A 23324-nucleotide genomic window follows, 5' to 3' on the forward strand; every position below is an offset into this window, starting at 1 on the left:
AGTAGGATGAAGTGGAAAGCCTGTGAGATTTGCTCTTAATTAGAAATAGATCGGTATTGGAGAGATGGCTCAGCAGTTAAGAGCCCCGGTGCTCTCGCAGACGTGCCCCTTAGATTCCCAGCACCTACATGGTGGCTCACAACCATCTGAAAAAAAAAAAAAAAAAACAGTTTCAGGGATCTCTCCTTTTTGGTTTTTCTCTTTTTCTTTTTTCATTTTTCTGTTTGGTTTTTCGAGACAGGGTTTTTCGGTGTAGCCTTGGCTATCCTGGAACTCACTCTGTAGACCAGGCTGGCCTTGAAAACAGATCCACCTGCCTCTGCCTCCCGAGTTATGAGATTAAAGGTGTGCTCCACCACCTCTGCATGCCCTCTGGCCTCCATTACACATACATACCTGAAGGCAAAACTTCCTTTATTTTTTGTTTTGTTTTTGAGTCAGGTCTCTGTATTTCTGGCTATACTGGAACTATGCATAGATCCATTTGTCCTTGAACTCACAGAGATCCACTTGCCTCTTGCCTGCCTGTTCTGGGATTAAAGTCATGGACCACTGCATCCAGCATACATAAAGAAAGAGCTTAATGTGAAATAGGCTTTGCCAATCAGTTAACAAGTTCTGTTACAGAATGCCAATTTGTATATGAACCTTTTAGGTTCCTTGCCCCCCACCCCCACTCCAAACCAAAGCCTGTTTTTAATTCGTTTCTTTGTTTGTTTAAAGATTTATTTATTATGTATACAATGTTCTTGCCTGTATGTGTCCTTACTTGCCAGAAGAGGGCACCAGATCACATTATAGATGGTCATGAGCCACCATGTGGTTGCTAGGAATTGAACTCAGGACCTCTGGAAGAGCAGTCAGTGCTCTTAACCTCTGAGCCATCTCTCCAGCCCCCATTGTTTTGTTTTGTTTTTTTGAGACAAGGTCTCACCGTCTAGCCCTGGCTGGCTTGGGGCTTGCTATGTAGATCATTCTGGCCTTGAACTCAGATCCTTGAGCCTCTCTCTGCTTCCCTGCTGGGATTAAAAGCATGGGGCACTTTCTCTGAGCCTCAGCCTGTGCCATGCTGTGTGGAATTTGCCTGGCCATGTGTGGGTTTGCTAAACTAGCTGAGGCAGGGTACTGAAAGACAAGCTCCTTTTGCTTTGGGTTTGTTTTATTCTCAAGAATCTAAAAAAAAAAAAAAAAAAAAAAAAAAATCTCCAGAAGGAGAAATACAGTATTAATGCTCAGTGACAATACTCCTGAACCCTTGTGTGTGGTTCTGTGCACACCTTCTCGAATGTGAAAGTCTATGATTGTTTTCATTTCTCTCCTCAGAAAAACAAAGAAATCAAGGTGTGGTGGTGCATCCCAGCCTTTGGAAAGCAGAGGCAGGAGGGGATCTCTTTGAGTTCGAGGTCAGCTTGGTCTACAAAGTGAGTCCAGGACAGCCAATGATTATTATTAATTATTATTATTATTATATAATGATATTAATGATTATTAATATTTAATTGTTATTGTAGCGAAATCAGTGGTTACTCCTTAACCAGCTTTATACCCAAATAACCACACAGAGAGACCAGGATCTATTTAATTAGCCTGGAGCACAATGCTGTGCAATAATTACTCCATCCTAAACCTCCAAGCTAGTGTAGTCTCCTCCCATTCAGATTTCCCACAATCTTGCAAGTAGATTCAAATTAGCTCTAATACAACCATATTGCCTGTGAAGAATTCAGGTCAGCCAAAAGTTAGCCAGAATGCAGCCATGTTAAGCCTTTGCTGAATACCTATGCCAAGCTGAGACAAGTCAAGACAAATTTCCAGTGCTGCTCCTCATTGCTTCTACCCCACCCTACCCGGAATCCCCTAGCTCAAGATGGTTCCAAGAATAAGTACACCCTCATGCCCACCCCTATCTCACCCTAACACCCGCCCAGCCCAACAGCCACCGGGCTGCCACCTCACTCCTTCCAGCCTTCCATTTAATCTACCCAATCCCCTTAGAGGTTAATTTTGTTAGCCAATTAGGTTTGTACTAATTGCTGTTGCTGAGTTATGCTTCTGTAAAGGGTTTTTAAGCCCACTGCTTTGGCTACTGGGGTCTCCAACTCTTCTGAGCTTGGTGGACCCCGGCGTGCCGGCTCAATAAAAGTCCTTTGCTTTTGCATCGACCCTGGACTCGGACTCTCACTGGGCTTCCAAGAATAGAGTCTGACGGTCTGAGTCTTAACACTCCTAGGCCGGGCTCGTTCCTCCTGATGTTTCCTGGTCTCTCCTCATGGCTCCATCCTCTCCTTCCTGCTCTTTTTTTTTTTTAGTTTATTTATTATTATGTATATTATACATATGTATATATATATTATACATATTATTATGTATAATAATACATAATAATAAATACAGAAGAGGGCACCATATCACACTACAGATTGATTATGAACCACCATGTGGTTGCTGGGAATTGAACTCAGGACCTTTGGAAGAACAGGCGGTGCTCTTAACCACTGAGCCATCTCTCCAGCCCCTCCTTTCTGCTCTTTCTCCTCCCCTTCTGGATCAGGATGACAGGCACTATTCTCTGTTATTGCTCAGCATTGGCTACTTTGTTTTTATTGACAACACAAAGAGCAAATGTTTACACAAATTTGAAACTGGAGATACTTAGAATAAACATCACAGTGCATTGTCCCAGATAGATCCAGAGAGTGGGGTGGAGAAACCAGCATTTGAAAGAGCAAGGGTAAACTGTACACAGTCCACAAGAACATGATGTCAACACTGCACCAGGAAACCCTGTCTCAACAAACAAACAAATAAAGAATCACAGAGATTTACCTATATCTGCCTCAGGAGTCCTGGGATTAAAAAAATGTACCACTATACTTGGCCAAGAATATGATTTTGGGGGCTGGAGAGATGGCTCAGTGGTTAAGAGCACTTGTCTGCTCTTTCAGAGGTCCTGAGTTCAGTTCCCAGCACCCACATGGTGGCTCACAACCATCTGTAATGATATCTGATGCCCTCTTCTGGCCTACAGGCACACATGCAAGCAGGATACTGTAGGTAATAAATAAATAAATCTTTAAAAAATATATATATAATTTTGAAAGTAAATGTTCATTATATAATATGGGATCAGTTTGTATTTATTATATTAGTTGTAGTTTTTAAACATTTTTTTGTTTTTCTTTTTTTGTTTTTTGTTTTTCGAGACAGGGTTTCTCTGTGTAGCCTTGGCTGCCCTAGACTCGCTTTGTAGACCAGGCTGGCCTTAAACTTGCAGAGATCCACCTGCCTCTGCCTCTGCCTCCTGGGTGCTGGGATTAAAGGCATGCGCCACCACACCCGGCGTAGTAATAGTTTTTAAAAAAGATTTATTTATTTATTATTATATATAGTTGTCTGCCTGCACATACACCTGCAGGCCAGAGGAGGGCATCAGATCACATTATAGATGATGGTGAACCACCAGGTGGTTGTAGGGAATTGAACTCATGACCTCCGGAAGAGCAGCCAGTGCTCATAACCACTGAGCCATCTCTCCAGCCGTCAGGCATGGCCATGTTAAAGACTCCAGTGTGGGGGTTGGGGGTGCTGTCTGTTCAAACTACTGTACCAACCAAAGACAATGCATGATTATATGGTGGGGGAGGAGGTCCCGTTCTGTCACAGACCTAGGGGAGGGAAATAGGGTGAAAGAGGGAAGGAGGGGAAACCATTACAGACAGATCTTATGGAGGTATTTTTGTATCAAGTTTCCTTCTCTCCGATGACTGTAGCTTGTGTCAACTTGACATGAAACTAGCCAGCACAAGATGGAAGATCCAGCCATGCCTAATTAGAATCTTTTCGGGTGTGGTGGCACACATCTTTAATCCTAGCCCTCTGGAGGCAGAGGCAGGTGGATCGCTGTGAGTGCAAGGCCAGCCTGGTCTACAAAGTGAATCCAGGACAGCCAAGGCTACACAGAGAGACTTGGTCTCAAAAAACTAATAAAATTAAAACAGTAGAACAGGCCATGAACTCTCAGACTAGAGGAGCCCAAAAAGAAGTGGGCACTAATGCATGGGCTGAGAGTCACACCCTAGAGGAAGTTGGCCCGTGTGGAAAACCAGCCCAAAGCCAAGTGTGGATCACGTTCCTAGCATTGTACTAAGGCTAATTCCGTGCTGCTGACAATGGCTCTGTAATTACGTAAGATGCTTAACATACGGTAGAATCTGGGTTAACATAAGGGAAGCCGGAACTGGATACTATTTTTGCAAAACTCTGTAAGTCAAAATTATCTCAAAACAGAAAGAAAGAAAGAAAGAAAGAAAGAAAGAAAGAAAGAAAGAAAGAGAAAGAAAGAAAAAGAACAGAGAATAATGGCCATCTTACTGGGGATAGTGGCACAAGACTTTGTCCTGATATGTGGGAGGCAGACGGCAGGTAGATCTTTGTGAGTTCAAGACCAGCCTGGTCTACATAGTGAGTTCAAGGCCAGCTAGGGTTGCATAGTAATATCTGTGTCAAAATAAATAAACAAAAGGTCAGTTTCAGCACTGGCAAGTCTGTCTTGCCATTCGAGACTGATGACTTGGGTTCAGTCCCCAGAATCCATATGGTGGAAGGAGAGAACTGACTCCCCAAAGTTGTCCTCCAGCTTCCACACATAACCGTGGCACAGGCAGAAGACAGGCGTACAGGAAGGGGCAGGTTAAAATGTAGCCCCAAGGATACCCCTCCAGCAACTCACTTCCTCCCGTCTCCTACTTCATGTTTCCAACACTAGGAGGTCAGGAATCCATCTAGGGATTAATCTATTGATTAGGTCTAAGTCCTCACGACGTGCTGGTCTTTGGAGACGATAACGGAGACTCATACTGTGGCAGTTTGAATGAGAGGCTCATAATTGGTCCCCAGTTGGTGGAGCTGTTCGGGAAGGATTGGGAGGTGTGGCCTTGTTGCAGGAAGTGCGTCACTGGGAGTTTCAAAAGCCCATCCCAGGCCAAGTCTGGCTTTCTCTCTCTGCCTCCTGCCCATGGATCAAGATATAAGCTCTTAGCAGGGCGTGGTGGCACACACCTTTAATTCCAGCACTAGGGAGGCAGAGGCAAGTGGATCGCTGTGAGTTCGAGGCCAGCCTGGTCTACAAAGTGAGTCTAGGACAGCCCAGGCTACATAGAGAAACCTTGTCTTGAAAAACAAACAAACAGAAGAAGAAGAAGAAGAAGAAAAGAAGAAGAAGAAGAAGAAGAAGAAGAAGAAGAAGAAGAAGAAGAAGAAGAAGAAGAAAGCTCTTAGCTCCTGCACCATGCCTGCAAGCCTGCTACTATATTCCCTGCTGTGACCATGGGCTAACTCTCCAATCCTGTGAGCCCCAATTAAATGTTTTTTCTTATAAGTTACCTTGTTTTTTTGTTTGTGTGTGGTTTTTCAAGACAGGGTTTCTCTGTGTAGCCTTGGCTGTCCTGAACTCTGTAGACCAGGCTGGCCTCGAACTCACAGCGATCCACCTGCCTCTGCCTCCCAAGTGCTGGGATTAAAGGTGTGCGCCACCACACCCGGCTTATAAATTACATTGGTCTTGATATCTCTTCACAGCAATAGAACAGTGACTAAGATAGAAGGTTTAGGAGGTGTGACCTTATATGAGAAGGTGTGTCACTGAGGCCGGCTTTGAGTCCCCTGCCACTCCCAGTTTGCTCTCTGCCTCCTGCTTGTGGCTCAAGAGAGGAGCTCTCAGTTGCTGCTCTAGACTCCTGCTGCCTGCTGCCTGCTGGTCATCATGAACTCTAATCCTCTGAGACTGTAAGCTCCAAATAAGCTCTCTCTTTTATACGTTTCCTTGGACATAGTGTTGTGTCTCAATAGAAATTGACTGATACACTGACTCTTAGGTGGTTTTCAACCCAGTCAAGTGGACACAACCCACATCCCAACGTGGAGCAAGGATCATACTTCCCCGAGTCAGACAGAACTTGAGTGCTGAGGTAAAGGAATATCCCAGTAGAAAACAGACAGGAGAGACACTGTCTCAGCTCCCCAGGACAGCCTTTGACATCTCCCCACGGGACCCCTGCCCTAGGCTCCTGGACGCTGGAGGAGAATGCAGGCTGCTTCCCGCCCCACCCCCCACCCCCCAGCTCGGGCCTGCTGCCCCTGCTGAAGATCCTGAGCCCCGTGGCCCCCAGCCGAGGCTGATACTGAAGATCTCTCCAGGGACCCAGGATACCCAGTGGGGCTCAGGGAGTAGGTCAGCTATCACAGTTTCTCCCAGCAGTTCCCTTGCCCTTGGGTCTGGAAGGGAGCTGAAGTCCTTGGCTGGTCTTGGGCTGAATCCTAGGTGCGAATTAGAGGTCCTCAGCTCTGCAGTAGCCCAAAACTGTGGCTCCAGGTCCTAGGAAGTCAACGGTGGGCACGCCTGAGTGGCCCTGACTTCACTGTGTGAGTCACAGGCAGACCAGGAGGGCTCTCTGTTAGTGGGGGACGCCCGAAAACGAACAGAAGGGCCACCTTGTTTGCTGCTCCTGTCAAGGACACCACCAAGGCGTGCTAGGCAGCACTCTACCGAGGCTCTCAGCTGGGCAGAGGAGCAAGACAAAGCATCATAACACAGAGCAGCCCTGTAAGACAACAGAGGCATGAGAGGGGCACTGGCAGAGCAGATCCCGCTGCAGGAGGGTGTGCCTGCGCTGTGCACAGAGTTGCTAGGGGAAGGGAAAGCTTCGTAGGCAGCAGCCCTGGGCAGGGTTGGGTGGGTGTGACTGCAAGTAATGCTAATGAGAGCTCAGCAAAAGCAAGGAGCTGAAACCACGGTTACCACTGAACCAGCTGGGTTGACTTAGCTCATTATAACCCTGCCAGGTTCTTCTCTCTTAACCCAGTAGACAGTAAGATGGGTACTTGGGTTGCTGCAGTGATTAATCTGAGAAGACTCGGTCTTTCCTCACTCTTGACAGAACTGGGTGTTTACAGTTTCTGTGACCTCGTTGCCACCGTTCAAATCTTGATCACAGAGGTGGGTTTTCTCAACTGGAAAAGCCAGGAAAAGCTAAGTATGGCAGAATGATGCTGCCACCTTCTGGCCACAGGGCAGACTGCAGGCCTGAAGCAATGGAGCAGTAAGGCTGGGCCAGGGCCCTTGAGAGCAGACAGAAAGGAGTCACTTGTTTGTTTGTTTGTTTAAGTATGTGAGTGTTTTTCCTGCACATGTGTCTGTGCACCATGAATGTGCCTGGTGCACAGAGAAGCCAGAAGAGGAGAAGAGGGCATGAACTTCCCTGAATCTTACAGTTGTGAGTGGCCATGAGAGTGCTTGCAATGAAAGTGTGACCTCTGGAAGAGCAGCCAGTTCTTTCTTTGCTTTGCTTTCTTTCTTTCCTTCCTTCCTTCCTTCTTTCTTCCTTTCTTTCTTTATTCCTTCCTTCCTCCTCCCCTTTGTTTTTCAAGATAGGGTTTCTCTGTTTCCCTTTCTTTTTTCTTTTCTTTTCTCCTCCTTCTCCTCCTCTCCTTCTCCTCTTCTTCCTCCTCCTCCTTCTTCTTCTTGAGATAGGATTTCCCTGTGTAGCCTTGTCTGTCCTGGACTCACTTTGTAGACCAGGCTGGCCTCGAACTCACAGAGATCCCCCCCCCCCCCCCCCGCCTCTCCCTCCCTGAGTGCTGAGATTAAAGGTGTGTGTCACCACCACCTGGCTGCAGCCAGTGCTCCTAAGCCAATGAGAGTGTTCCCAGCACTATCTTCATTTCCCCTGAGGCCTAACTTCCCCCACACTGTAAAAGTGTGGATTAAGATCCTCCTGGAAGCTGGGCCACAAGGAGCACTTCACGAGCAAGCTAAGCTCCATAGTCCTTCCAAGGAAGCAACCCCATCCCAGGCCCCAGTGCTTGAGCAGGGCAGCCAGGGGACCCAAGGCAACCTGTCCCTTCCTTGGATGAAAAGAGTCATAGGACAAAGTTCTCTGCCGTCTGTCAATAGTGAGGCTGGGTACCAGCGCCTGTTTGCTGCCTCCACAGCTTTAACCCATGGTACTCTTTGGCCAGGGTGGCTGAGGGACAAACAGAAAGAGGTAGATGGCCCGAGCCTGCCAGGGTGGTATTCTGGCAGGAGACAAGTCTCCAGTGTCAGGCACCGCCAAGCTCAGGGCTCCCAATTTCTCCAATGTGCCCCGCAAACCTGGGATCTTTAGGGGAGGGCCTGTGTAGGATTTCTGTCTTTGCTGACTCCGTGCCCCAGAGACTGTGTCTTTGGGCTCGCTGTCTATGCAGTTAGACTGTTGGCCCAGGAAGCCTCAAGGGCTTTCTTTTGATTCCCATCAGAGCCTGGGGACTGCTGATGCTAAGACCCCATTGGAGAGAGCAGGGGCCGTAAAGACACAAGCATGAACTCAAAGCCACATCCCTGAGGCCACCATCCTCCTCAGGCTTCTCAGAGACAGTGTCTTGGGTACTTTGGAATGACTTCCCATCCTGTCACTGTTACCAAGTCAACCTCAGGATTCCTGTGAGGAGACCATGTCATGCAGGAAGGCTTGGAGAGAGCCACCAAACCCTGAGCGCCGTGACTCTCCTGAGGTGCAGAGCACACAATAGCCCTTTGGGCCACCACCCTCACTCCCTGTCTACCCCCCCTCCAGGTCCTTTCACTGTAGCCTCCCCATCAATAGGTCCCCTGTCTGTCCACACCAAGCCAATCCACTGCTCCTGGCGCCAGACTTGGAGTCCCTAATTGGTCCATGCTACACCTACTCCCAGGTCACATAAGCAAACAGGACAAGTTCAGCTTATCAGGCAGCAAGTACCTTTGACCCCTGAGCTGTCTCAGCAGTCAAAGTTTTTGTTTTTTGTTTTTAACATGTTTTTATGTATTTGTGGAGGGAGTGGAAGGCCGGGCATCGCACACATGGCACATTCGAGGTCAGAGATCAGAGGACAACAAACAGAACAGTTGGTTCTCTCTACTGAGCGAGTCCTGGGGCTTCAACTCAGGTTGGTCAGGTTCAGCAGCAAATGCCTTTACCTGCTGAGCCATCTTGCTGGCTCTACACTCTGCATTTAAACAACAACAGGGTGGGCATGGTGGCGCACACCTTTAATGCCAGGGACCAAAAGGCCTGAGGCCGACTCCCACCCATTCAGTATTTGCAGCAAACATCCTGCTGGGCCACTCATTAGGTATGCAAGGCATCCGGCTTAGTCCTGAGAAGACAGCGATCTGATCCTAAGATATTCACAGAGACATCCTGCTTTGTCTCACCTGAAAGACCCCTCCCCTTGCAAATGTTCCCGGGGCTCAACCCAGAAGATTTTGTACTTTTCCACTACTCTCCTTGCGTACCCCCGCCCTCACTAAAGCAGGTTTTAAAAAGCCTGCCCTTACCTTTAATAAACGAGCTCTTGACAAGCAATTGTTCGCTTGAGCTACTGTCTCTCTCCCGCCCATGTCTTTATGTACAGGTTGCGACCCCCCTCGATCCCCCAATAACTGACCAGCTGGACTGGTTGGTGGACTAATTATCGTTACATGGATTAATTTCATCTGGCGACCACGAAGGGACTCGAGGTGCGGGTTTCTCCCCGAACGGATTAAGGGACCGGTCCACAGGAGTTTTCATGACCAGCCGAGCTCGCCCGGCCGGCTTCGTCATTAGGTGAGTCATCCGTTCGCATATCTCAAGAATGGGCCATTCGCTGTCCAAGGAAGCAAAGTTCATAAAAGGCTTAAAGGACGTACTCAGAGAGAGAGGTATTAGGGTAAAAAAGAAACATTTGATTGAGTTTTTTGTTTTTATTGACCAGACCTGTCCCTGGTTCATGATTGATGGACCTACTATTCATTCTGAAAAGTGGCAGAAGGTGGGGCGTGAGCTTAATGCACTTATTAAAAAAGATGGTAATACAGCGGTGTCGAGCAGTATTTTTTCTTATTGGGGCCTTATACGGGACATAATTGAGTCCGGCGAAAACGAAAGCGGAGAGAGGCAGCTCCTCTCCGTGGCTGAACTCTGCCTGCGCGAATCTCTCCCTCCTTCTCGTGTTCCTTCCTGTTCCTCTTTGCAGGGTTCCTCTCTTCCTACATCCTCGGAGCCCTTAAAAAATCTTTCCCCTGCGCCTGTGTCCAAGCCTTCTCCTTCCTCCCGCCGTCTCTATCCGTCGCTTCCTCCCACCCATGAGGACCCCATTTCCGCTATGGAACGCGGGTGTTCACCACTTTGTGCCCCTGTTTTTCCTCCAAAAAGGGCACCCTCTGTCCGATCCGGTCCGCCAGCCTCTCCTGTTCCCCCTTCACGCGCCTCGCGCCATTCCGCCATTTTCCTTTCTCAGGCCCCAGATGAGCCCTTGGATCCGGATGCTGCTGCCACCCTTGAGGAGGAGGCTGCTCGACATCATTCCGATGATGGCCTCCTCCGCGCGGCGCCAACCTTTCCCTCCTCTACCTTGCTCACTCTTCCCCCTCCCCTTACTAAGCCCTACCCTGCCTCCCGGCTCCCGCCACCTTGTTCCCTCCCAAACTGCTTTTGCCAGACGGAGGCTCATCTCCAACACCAGATCTCCCATGCGACGAAGATTCTTCAGCTTCAACAACGGCTTTCGCTTTTAACAACGCGCATTTCCTCCACAGCTCCGTTTATTTTCCCTGTCACCCGTTCCCAGAGCCAGCCCGCCCTGAGCGGGGCGAAAACTGAGGCCATTGATTCAGGCGCTGCTTTGGGAGACCCACCTGCCCCTACACCCTCCCAGTCGTCCGCGGCCCTTGTAGATTCTGATAGTGAGCATGATTCCTCAGGTTCGGAGGGAGAACAGAAAGGTGGTGGAACGGCTCCTGACCCTACCCCCACTGCTTATCATAAACTCAAATTTAAAAAGCTAGAAAAACTTAACACGGCTGTCCGTAGTTACGGACCTAATGCGCCGTTCACACTCTCCCTCCTTGATGATTTGGCAGATGGAGGTCATCTAACGCCCAACGAGTGGATCACCACTGCACAGACTGTCCTCACTCGAGGACAGTTCCTTTCTTGGAGGGCGGACTGGGCTGATCGTTGCCGTGACCTTATCCGAAAAAACGTACAGCAGGGACATCGCGAGACCCGTGAATGGTCTCTTGACAAACTCCTTGGCCAGGGCAAATATGCCACTGACGAAAAACAGCGTGCACTCCCCTTTTCCTTACTTTCACATTCTAGTTCTGCCGCTCTCGCTGCTTGGAGAACTATTGCTTCCACGGGCTCCGCCCTGTCCCCTATTACCAAGATTCTTCAGGGACCTCAGGAGCCCTTCAGCGACTTCGCTGCGCGCCTCCTGGAGGCTTCAGAAAGATCCCTTGGTCCTGGCCAGACAGACAGTAAATTTCTTACACAATTGGCCTTTGAAAATGCCAACTCAGCCTGTAAGGCAGTTCTTAGACACAAATATAAGGGCAGGGATCTTGATGAGATGATTCAGCTTTGCCGAGAGGTTGATCCCCTAACTGATAAGTTTACCAAGGCCATTATGGCCGTCGGAGCCCTCCCTAGCGGGGCCTCCTGTTACCGGTGCGGCCAACCGGGACATTTTGCCCGCGCCTGCCCAAATGAGCGTAACCGCCCACCCTCACAGGCTGGACAGCCGCCGGTCGTTCCGCCACCCACTGGATCCCGGGGACCTGTGGCCCGGCCCCCCCCTACTACGCTCTGCCCTCGTTGCCGTAGAGGTCGTCATTGGGCGAACACCTGCCGTTCCACTGTTGATGCCATGGGTAACCCTCTCCCCCCGCGTTCGGGAAACTCCTCTGGGGGCCAGTCCCGGGCCCCTCACCCTATCCAATTCCAGCCTGCGTCGGGACCGGTGTCACAGGCTCCCCCCAATTTACAGACCCGCTTCCATCCACAGACCTCCTACCCCACCTCCCAAACCCAACCTCCTCCCATTCCAGCGGCGGCCCCTTGCCCTCCCCCACAGGATTGGACTTCCGTGCCACCACCTCTACAATACTGACGCCCGAGGATGGAACCTTGTCCTTGCCTGTCGCCCTCTTTGGAAACCCTCCCCCTCTTCCCCTCCTGGTCCTCGGCCGTGCCTCTTCTGCCCTTATCGGGCTACTCATCTATCCCCTCGTTTTAAAACACCCGCTCCCTTCTCCTACGCTCCTCCTTGCCGCCGCTACCCAGGGCCCTCTCTCCATCTCTCCTGGTCAGATTCTGGCCTGGGCCCTTCCGTTAACCCTGGCTGACTCTGTTGTCTCTCCTCCCGCCACCCCGACTCCCTCCCTGCCCCCCTCCGCTTTTTGGGTCCAACGCTTAACTTCTGATAGACCCCATCTTACACTAAGGCTTGATGGCCGCCCCTTTGAAGGCATCATTGATTCCGGGGCAGATTCGACGGTCCTGTCCCAATCTTCTTGGCCCTCGTCTTGGCCCTGTCAGCCCTCCCTTACTCACCTTCAGGGCATCGGAATATCTACCAATACCCTTCAAAGTTCTAAGGTCCTTCGCTGGACTGACCCTGATGGCCAGACAGGGACGGTGCAACCGTTCATTGTCCCAGGGTTACCCGTTAATCTGTGGGGCCGGGACATACTCTCTCAGATGGGGGTCTTTATCTATAGCCCCTCCTCTCCTGTCACGCATCAGCTTTTGGATCAAGGCTATTTGCCAGGCCAGGGCCTCGGCAAGCTGGGACAGGGGCGTCTCGAGCCCATTGTCCCTATGCCTAGGATTAGTCGCCAAGGGCTGGGATATGAACAAAATTTTTTATAAGGGCCACTTCTCCCCCTGCACTCCAGGCCGATAAAATTACTTGGAGAACTGATTCTCCTGTCTGGATCGATCAGTGGCCCCTTCCTTCCCGTAAACTGGCCGCAGCCTCAAGGCTGGTGCAGGAGCAACTTGATGCAGGCCATGTTGAGCCCTCTACTTCCCCCTGGAACACCCCCATTTTTGTCATCCAAAAAAAGAATGGTGCCTGGCGACTCCTCCAGGACCTCAGGGAAATTAACAAGACCATGATGCCCATGGGAGCTCTGCAGCCTGGTCTCCCCTCTCCTGTAGCTATCCCTAAAGGATTTCATAAACTTGTTCTCGACCTTAAAGATTGCTTCTTTTGCATTCCCCTACACCCTGACGATTCCAAACGTTTTGCCTTTAGCCTCCCTGTTGTTAATCATGTTGGGCCCTCACCCAGATTTCAATGGCGGGTACTTCCTCAGGGCATGGCCAACAGTCCCACTCTTTGTCAAAAATATGTAGCCCAGGCCATCGACCCGCTACGCCTTAGGTACCCACATTTATATATTATTCATTATATGGATGACATCTTACTTGCTGGCCCTAACACGGCTGAGCTCTCTCTCGTCACCCAGGAACTTGTTAAGAGTTTGGGTCATCTGGGACTTAAAATTGCCCCAGACAAAATACAACTACACCCCCCTTTTCTTTTTCTGGGCTATGAACTTGGGACCTCTTCAGTCAGGACCCAAAAGGTCCAGCTCCGCCGAGACACCCTTAAAACACTTCATGACTTCCAGCAGCTTTTGGGGGACATAAACTGGCTGCGCCCCTACCTTAAGCTCACTACTGGAGAGCTTAAACCCCTTTTTGATATTTTAAAAGGCAACTCTGACCCTTCTTCACCACGCAGTCTCACTGCTGAAGCTTCAGTGGCCCTACAAAAGGTCGAAGACGCCATCTTCCACCAGTCCATCTCCTATTATGACCCTACCCAGCCTTTCGCGCTCATAATTTTTCCTTCCCTCTTTGCCCCCACAGGACTGCTCTGGCAACGGACCCCTCTCTTTTGGCTCCATCTCCCCTCCTCCTCCACTAAGGTCCTTCCTACCTATCCTACTCTGGTTGCGTCTCTCATTCGACAGGGGCGGGAAGCGGCCACCAGGCTTTTCGGAAGGGACCCTCACTCTATTATCACGCCTTACTCGGCCACACAAATAAGGTGGCTTTTTCAAAATTCAGATGATTGGGCGGTCTCCTGTATTTCTTTTTGCGGCCTATTAGATAATCATTATCCCCCAGATAAACTAATTCAATTCCTGCAGCGACAACCTGTCATCTTCCCGAGAGTCACCCGCTCCAGACCCCTCCCCCAAGCTTCCCTGGTTTTTACTGATGGCTCCTCTACCGGGGTTGCTGCCCTTTCTGTGGACGGAGCTATCCTGCAAAAACAAACCCCCCATACCTCTGCTCAGCTTGTTGAGCTGGAAGCTGTTGCACACGCCTTTACATTGCTTCCCCATACTCCCTTTAATCTATATACTGATAGTGCCTATGTAGCATCCTCTGTTCCACTCCTCGAGACGGTTCCTCGTATTAAGCCTGCTACTAATGCCTCTCCTCTCTTCTCCCGTATCCAACAGCTTATTCTTTTGCGCTCTCAGCCTTTTTTCGTTGGTCATATTCGCGCTCACTCTACCCTGCCAGGGCCTCTGACTACACTTAATGCCCAGGTGGACTCAGCCACGCGCCCCCTGCTTTCAGGGCTGGCCGTTCCATCCGCCAGCGACTCCGTTGCTATGGCCAGGGAGGCTCACGCCCTCCACCACCTTAATTCCCAAAGCCTCCGCCACATGTTCTCCATCACTCGGGAACAAGCCCGGGCTATTGTTAAAGAATGCCAGGCATGTGTCACCTTTCTTCCCGAGCCACATACGGGAGTCAACCCTCGTGGCCTCATGCCTGGACAGGTCTGGCAAATGGATGTTACTCATTTCTCCTCTTTTAAGAAACTTAAGTATATTCATGTGTCTATAGATACTTTTAGTGGATTTATTTGCGCCTCTCCGCACGCTGGAGAGGCTACTAGAGATGTTATTGATCATGTTTTGTATTGCCTTACTGTTGCCCCCAAACCCTATACCTTAAAGACTGATAACGGCCCTGGGTATACAAGCTCTGCCTTCAAGTCCTTCTGTGCCCAACTACAGATTAAACATGTTACGGGGATACCTTACAATCCCCAAGGACAAGGAATTGTCGAGAGGGCCCATCAGACACTTAAAGCAATGCTTAATAAGTTACAGTTTTCTAAAGGAATCCTATATCCCTCTACAGCAGGGCCTCGCCTGCTTCTCAATCATGCATTGTTCGTCCTAAATTTTTTACAAAAGGATGATCTTGGCCATTCGGCAGCCGATCGTCTTTGGCACTCTTCCACCTCCTCCACCTATGCCAAGGCTCTGTGGAAGGATCCACTGACCCACCGATGGCATGGACCCGACCCAGTCCTTATTTGGGGCAAAGGTCATGCCTGCATTTATGATCAAAAAGAACAAAATGCGCGCTGGTTACCTGAGCGCCTAATCAAACCTTTTAACCCCCCTCTCCCAGGGAACTCCCCTGAGGAAAAGATGTAATTGTGCTCTTTTTTAGGATAAAAAAGATACCGCCGATTCATCATGTTGCTACTCACCGCGTCGCTCCTTTGCCTCTGCCTTCCTGAAGTGATTCTCGCCGCATTCCTGCGCCAACCTCAGCCTTATACAATCTATAATTTTACCTGGGTCATTATTAACCAAGCGGGAGATATTGTTAGTTCCTCCTCCTCTCAGGGCATTAATCCCCAGTGGCTCGATTTACAGGTTGACCTCTGTGCCCTGGCCCTGGGAGGCCCCTCTTCTTGGGGCGTGGAAGACATTTTTTTTTTCTCTCGCTCGGTTGGTGGTCCCAGTCCCGGCTGCTGTAATGACCTGGAGCGCATCATGCTCCACAAAACCTTACACCAAGATGGGATTGCTTGGGCCGGAGGGCTCTATGTTTTCCCGGGACCCTCTCATCGCTGTGGTGGGGCCCAAGATTTTTACTGTACCTCTTGGGGGTGTGAGACCACTGGCGACACGTACTGGAAGCCATCCTCTTCTTGGGACCCTTAAAGACCTTTGCAATGTAGCTCGTTCAGTCACCAATGGCTGGTGCAACCCCCTGACCATTCGCTTCACTGAGCCCGGTAAACGTGCCATTTGGACGGGTCGTGGATTTGAATGGGGCCTCCGTGTTTATAAATCAGAGTACGATTTTGAACTTACGTTCAGGTTACACCTCCTGAAAGAAGGTACCCAGTAAGGGCGCTGCAGTGGTTGGGCCTAATCATATTTTCCATCATCCTGTTCCCGTTCCTGCTCCTGACCCGCCACCCCCATGCCTCCCTCCCCTCCCACCCCCTCCCTTCCGACCTACCCTCCCCGTGGGCCCCCCCCCCCATTTCGGCTGATGTCATTCCCCAGTTGACAAATGCCTCCATATGGGCCTTAAAAAAAAAAAAAAAAAAAAAAAAAAATGAATGACTCCTCCTTGTCATTTCCTGAATGTTGGATGTGTTTCTCCCCCTCCCCGCCCTTTTACGAGGGTATTGCTCTTCTTTCCACCTTGCTCTTTACTAATGTTACCCCACCCTCACCGGCTTAGCTCCCGACAATCGCATTACCCTCCAGCCTGTTTCCGGCATAGGTACTTGCCTCCTGGGTCCCCATATGCTCCCTCCCCCAACCTCTTCCCCTCAGCGACGTTCGCGCCCAGACTGTCATTCCCGACCTCTCCCTCCCCTACATTCTCGCGCCAAATAACACCCATTTTGCTTGTTCCTCTGGTTTAACCTCGATCGTCTATGCCCCTACCTTCCTTTCCTCCAAAGACTGGTGTGTCCTTGTTATTCTTCTTCCCCGTTTTACTATTCATGACCCCGACTCATTTTTAAATTTTCTGAAAGGGGGAATTTCCCCAACCCTAACCTTGCCTCCCCCTGGCTTACTACTCTTCTCCCCACCCTGCTCGGGCCCCTCGTTGGTGTTCTCCTTCTATTATCCTTTGGCCCATGGACTTTAAACCGTCTTACAGGGTTTGTTAAAAGTCAGGTTGAAGCTGCCACCAAGAATATCCAGGTTCACTACCGCAGCCTGGAGACTGAGGACTCAAATGAGACTTCTATTTCCATCCAGGAGATTTCACCTACGCCTCAGTCGGTTAACTACGGGCGGCCTTTGCAGTTCCTATGGGCGGCCTTTGCAGTTCCCGAGGATGCAGAATGCTGGATGGTGAGCCTGGTTGTGCCCTCGGTGCCTTTGGTAAACCTGTGCAAGCCCTCCCCTATATCTTTTGGCCTGAGCCCACCTTGACCTGACCCGCGATAGTGCCTGGTAAGTCAGAGACGGAGCGTTCGAATAAGCCTCGGTTATCAGACGTCGGTCGGTCCTTGGTGGGAGGACAGACCATAGGCGTGGTAAGATTGAGCATCGATCCTCTAGCAGGCTCAGGCCATCGCGAGGCCCCCTCTCCTTGGGAATTTGGCCGGTCCAGAATAACTGTTGTCCTGAAACATTGGACATTAGTGATTCTTAAATATACCGCCATCCTGTAACAATGACTGGTGACCTCCTAAAGGTCATTCGCTGGGCTGTAAGGTCTCCCTCAGGCCAAAGTAAACAAAAGGGGTGAAACTGCCAGGGACCAAAAGGCCTGAGGCCGACTCCCACCCATTCAGTATTTGCAGCAAACATCCTGCTGGGCCACTCATTAGGTATGCAAGGCATCCGGCTTAGTCCTGAGAAGACAGCGATCTGATCCTAAGATATTCACAGAGACATCCTGCTTTGTCTCACCTGAAAGACCCCTCCCCTTGCAAATGTTCCCGGGGCTCAACCCAGAAGATTTTGTACTTTTCCACTACTCTCCTTGCGTACCCCCGCCCTCACTAAAGCAGGTTTTAAAAAGCCTGCCCTTACCTTTAATAAACGAGCTCTTGACAAGCAATTGTTCGCTTGAGCTACTGTCTCTCTCCCGCCCATGTCTTTATGTACAGGTTGCGACCCCCCTCGATCCCCCAATAACTGACCAGCTGGACTGGTTGGTGGACTAATTATCGTTACATGGATTAATTTCACTTTAATCCTCGCACTTGGGAGGCAGAGGCAGGTGAATCACTGTGAGTTCTAGATCAGCCTGGTCTACAAAGGGAGTCCAGGACAGCCAAAGCTACACAGAGAAACTCTGTCTCAACAAAAACAAAACAGAAAGAGTGTGAGGAGGGGTGAAGTGTGGTGTGTGTGTGTGTGTGTGTGTGTGTGTGTGTGTGAGAGAGAGAGAGAGAGAGAGAGAGAGAGAGAGAGAGAGAAACAGAGACAGAGAGAGAGAGAGAAAGAGAGAGAGAGAGAGAGAGAGCCCAACCCAGTGGAGTGGCCTTCCTCTAAAGCCTGGCAGGAGAGCTTCAGAGAGCCACATGGACACGTATCCCTTGGAACTGCTTGATAAATGAAAGGTCAAGGATGCGGCTGTCACTGCCCCATCAGTCCTGGCCTGAACTGGTGGCCTTGTTATAGGGCACTTTCCTTCAGGCCTGGCATGGCTACTGCAATCAGAGCAGCTGTAATCACCTCTGTATTAGTCCCTTTTCTGGTCATTGACATGAAGACTGACAAGAAACAACTTACGGAAGAGATGGTTTGTTGTAGAAGATATTCCTTAACCTACTGTTATAGAAGATATTCCTTAACCTACTGTTATATAAACTAAAGACACAGAAACCTTTTTTGTTTTTTTGTTTTTGTTGTTGTTGTGTTTTTTGTTTTGTTTTTTGTTTTGTTTTGTTTTTTGAGACAGGGTTTCTCTGTGTAGCCTTGGCTGTCCTGGACTCACTTTGTAGACCAGGCTGGCCTCGAACTCACAGCGATCCTCCTACCTCTGCCTCCCAAGTGCTAGGATTAAAGACGTGCACCACTGCCGCCTTGCCAGAAACCTTTTTAAAATAAGCCTTACCGCACTGGGGCTGGGCAGATAGCAACCCTCTAAGCTGTTTTGTCTGCTTCCCAGCCAGAGCCCCTGAAACACTTGCACATGTTTTCCGTTCCGGCTGCCTCTCTCCACCATGCCAGTCCTCAGAGCAAGCTCCTCCCAGCCACGTGCTTCTCGCTCAGGCTAACCCCTGGCGACCTGCTCCCCTCTCTTCCTTCCCCTCCCTCCTCTCGGTCCTTCTGCCACCCCCGAACCTGAGCACCTTGGTTCCGCCTGCCTCTCTTCTGCCCAGTCCAGGTGATAAGCAACTCTATTTATCCTATCAGGGATAATTTGGGAGGCAAAGTTTACACAACGTTATTTTGGATACATGACAATTTGCTCATAGACTAGTCAGGATCAGATGGGTGGTCGTGGCACAGGTCTTTAATCCCAGCACTCGGGAGGCACAGGCACGCAGATCTCTGTGAGTTCGAGGCCAGCCTGGTCTACAGAGCTAGTTCTAGGACAGCCAGGGTTACACAGAGAAACCCTGTCTTGAAAAACAAACACAAGAGGGAGGGAGGAATGGGAGGATACGAGGGATGGGATAACAATTGAGATGTAATATGAATAAATTAATAAAATATATTTCAAAAACAAAAACCCCAAAGAACCAAAACAAAACCAAAAAAATGCCAGGCGTGGTGGCACATGCCTTTAATCACAGCACTTGGGAGGCAAAGGCATGCAGATCACTTGTGAGTTCCAAGCTAGTCTGTTCTACACAGTGAGTTCAGGACAGCCAACGCTATACAAAGAAACCCTGTCTCAAAAAACCAAAAAAAGCCAGGTGGTGGCGGCGCATGCCTTTAATCCCAGCACTTGGGAGGCAGAGGCAGGTGAATTGCTGTGAGTTCAAGACCAGCCTGGTCTACAAAAGTCCAGGAAAGCCAGGATTGTTACACAGAGAAACCCTGTCTTGAAAAACCTGAAAAAAAGAACACACAAATAAAGAAATAAAGAAAAACAAACAAAAATGCCTCAAAACCAAAAACCCCCAAACAACAACAACAAAAAACCCCAGCAAAGATCTTGGGGTGGGGGCAGGAAATTAACATTTGAGTCCGATGTCTGGTCATGTTGTGTCCATGTGGAAACAGAGACGAATACTGGTTTAATATTCAACTTGTTTTCTCCTTTTTGTCCAGTCCCGGATCCCAACCCATGGGATGGTGCTACGTGTTCCTGGAGCAGGTGTTGCCCTCTGACCCTGTGGCCCGCATGAACAAACCCTTCAGCAAACATCAGACTTTGCAAGAATTAACCTTTGCCACTCTAGTGTGCAAACAGAAACACCAGGGGCAGCCCCATGCCCTTGTCTTTAAGTGAGGCAGATTCCTGTTAAGTTAGGCATCAAGCATGGCAGGCAGGACCATGCTCCTGAGGAGGGCTCCAGCGGGGTCCTTCTGCCTTGCCGTGCCCCAGGCCCAGGTGTTCCTGGGACTTTGACTGTAGGACTCTTCTGTCTGCTTTCTCCCCAGGGAGGAGCCATCCTTTTCTGCCCTGTCTCCAACCGCTTTGTCTTTCTCATGGTAGCTGCTCTTACTTTTGACATCCTGGTTGTGAGCCTAGCCTTGAGCAGCTGAGCCATCTCTCCAGCCCTTGCTGTTAGTTTTGAGATGGGTCTTGCACCTTTGCCCAGGCTGATCTTGAACTCCTGGCTTAAGGGAGCTTCCGTTTCACCAGGTCCTCTGATATGTCAAGTAAGTGCTTGACCACAGAGTCTCATCCCTAGCGTTTACCTTTCCTTTCTTCTTCTTCTTCTTCTTCTTCTTCTTCTTCTTCTTCTTCTTCTTCTTCTTCTTCTTCTTCTTCTTCTTTTCCTCCTCTTCTTCTTCTTACAGTACTGATAAGGGTCTCTCTGTGTTAGCCTTGGTTGTCCTGGACTCACTTTGTAGACCAGGCTGGCCTCGAACTCACAGTGATCCGCCCGCCTCTGCCTCCTGAGTGCTGGGATTAAAGGCGTGCGCCACCACGCCTGGCTCTTCTTTTTTTCTTCCTTTATTTTAATTTAATAAAAAAAAATTTTTTTTTTTGGTTTTTTGAGACAGGATTTCTCTCTGTAGCCTTGGCTGTCCTGAAACTCACTCTGCATACCAGGCTGGCCTCAAACTCACAGAGATCCTCTGCCTCCCGAGTGCTGGGATTAAAGGCATGCACCACCACACCCAGCTTCTTCTTTTCTTCCTTTTTTTTTTAAATCTTAACTTTTCTTTTCTTTTTTTTTTTTTTTTTGGCCCCAAGACAGGGTTTCTCTCTGTAGCCTTGGCTGCCCCGGACTTGCTTTGTAGATCAGGCTGGCCTTGAACTCACAGAGATCTGCCTGCCTTTGCCTCCCGGAGTGCTGGGATTATAGGTGTGCACCACAAGGACTGGATTTTTTTTTCTTTTTATTGATTCTTTGTGAGTTTCACATCTTGCACCCCAATCAGTCCCACTCATCTCCCTGTCCTGTCAAATCTGCCCTTGCAACCCCCAAATAAAACACACAAGCAAGCAAACAACAACAGCAACAACAACATAACCCAAAACAAAGCAAAGCATAGGAAACATCTCATCATTGAAGCTGTAGAGTGTGACAGCGTGTCCCACAGTATAACCCTGTGTCAACACATCTTTACTTGCAAGTGTTCATCACTTTGAGCCATTGGTTTGAGGTCTCTGGCTTCTGTGACACCATCAATATTGGATCCTTACTGGACTCCTCCTGGTTATCCTGCTGTTGCCTTGTGCCATGGAGATCCTGCAGCTTGGACTGGCCCTTCCACACATCCCTTCCCAACCATTCCCAGATGATACAGATTTTGGGGTGGGGTGGGCCAGTTCGGAGCCCTGGGTCTGGGCCTGGGTGGTCAGCTCAATGACTCTCCTTTATCCACACCACCAGGGTGAGCTCTCCAGCATGATTCCAGCGAGGCCACCCAATTGGCAGGAGGCAGGGTGAATCTCCTGCTCCCAAGCCCTCGGGGATGGCTCACCTGCACCCATGCCTCCAAATCCAACTCCACTGTGGTGCCCAGTCAAGGTTCGATGCCCACTCTCACAAGTGTGGCAGCCTGTGAGGGACTGGGCCAGCTCTCCTGCTCTCACACCCTTGATGCTGGCTCACCTGTGCCTTTGCCATAAGGGGTAAAGCCATTGCTCAGGTGAGATGCAGGGCCCTCTCTCCTGAGTGCTTCTGGACAGGGCCAGCTCCCCTTCTATCATGATCCCAGGGTCAGCTTTCCTGATTGCCTCAGCTGGCAGAGGCCAAGGAATCAGAAAGCATACCCCTCCCTCATGGCAAAGGAGTGGTGGGGGGCACCAACTCACCTGTGCCCGCTCTATCAGGGCCTCTACTGTGCTTCCCAGGTGTGGTACAGGGTCTGCCCTCCCAATGCTGCAGCCAACAAGGGCAGGGCCAGCTCACCTGCTCTCATGATCTCAGGCCAATTCTCCTGACTGCTGCAGCTGGTGAGAGGCAGGTCCAGCTCTCCCGAGCTCTAGTGTGCAGCTTTCCCATCCCAGCTGCTGGAGGTGAGGGGTGGGTGTGAGGGGGAGGTGATCACTTCTGTGCCCGTGCCACCCCACACCAGACAAGTGGCAGGGTTAGCTCTCCCATACTCACACCCTCGGGGCAGGGTCACCCCCCAACCGTCCCCTCCCAAGTCCCCCTCCCCACTGTCTGGATCAGCTCCACTGTGCTGCCTGGGCGAGGTGCAGGGCCTACTTTCGCAAGTGCTATGCCAGTGAGAGATGCAGCCAGCTTTCCCGAGCACCCCATCCGGCTAAGGGCAGGGCCATTTATGCACAGCCCCTGGACATCCAGGTTGTCCCCTGAGGCTGCCCTGACTAGGGACATCCTCATATTCTCTAGTGGTCATATGCACCATGGACGTTGACACCAACTCCTGCAGCTGCATAGCCACCAGGCTGGGAGCTCACCGTGGTGGGCCTGCCCAGTCACAACAGACCACTCTTCTCCACCCTTGAGTCTCCAGTTTCACCTCTCTTTATAGTGTTCAAGCTGCTCCATTCGCTCTGTCTTTCATCTGACCACCAGAATACTTGCACATTGTGGTGGCTCCCACTGCAGGCTGACCACGCCGTTGGAAGGTCCCTGGGCAACATCCTCCATCTGCGCTGCATGGTGTGGCATGGTGGCAAGTCGGTGTCTATGGCCTGCCTGTACCATGACTGAAGGTCTCTGTCTATCTTTTGTTTGTTTGTTTTGTTTTTTTGAGACAGAATTTCTCTTAGCTGTCCTGGACTCACTTTGTAGACCAGGCTGGCCTGGAACTCACAGCGATCCACCTGCCTCTGCCTCCCAAGTGCTGGGGTTAAAGGTGTGCACCACCACACCCAACAGGTCTCTGCCTGTCTGTCTTTCTCTTCCTGTGCTTTACTGCCTGGATTTGATTTGATTTGATTTTTTAAATTTTTTTATTTTTTGGTTTTTCAAGACTGGGTTTCTCTGTGTAGCCTTAGCTGGCCTAGACTCACTTTGTAGTCCAGGCTGGTCTTGAACTCACAGCGATCCACCAGCCTCTGCCTCCCAAGGGCTAGGATTAAAGGCATGCGCCACCACCGCCCAGCTTTGATTTGATTTTTATGAGTCCT

The sequence above is a fragment of the Acomys minous genome (assembly GCF_964271855.1).
Source record: "Acomys minous genome assembly, chromosome: 2".
Taxonomy (NCBI): Eukaryota; Metazoa; Chordata; class Mammalia; order Rodentia; family Muridae; genus Acomys; species Acomys minous.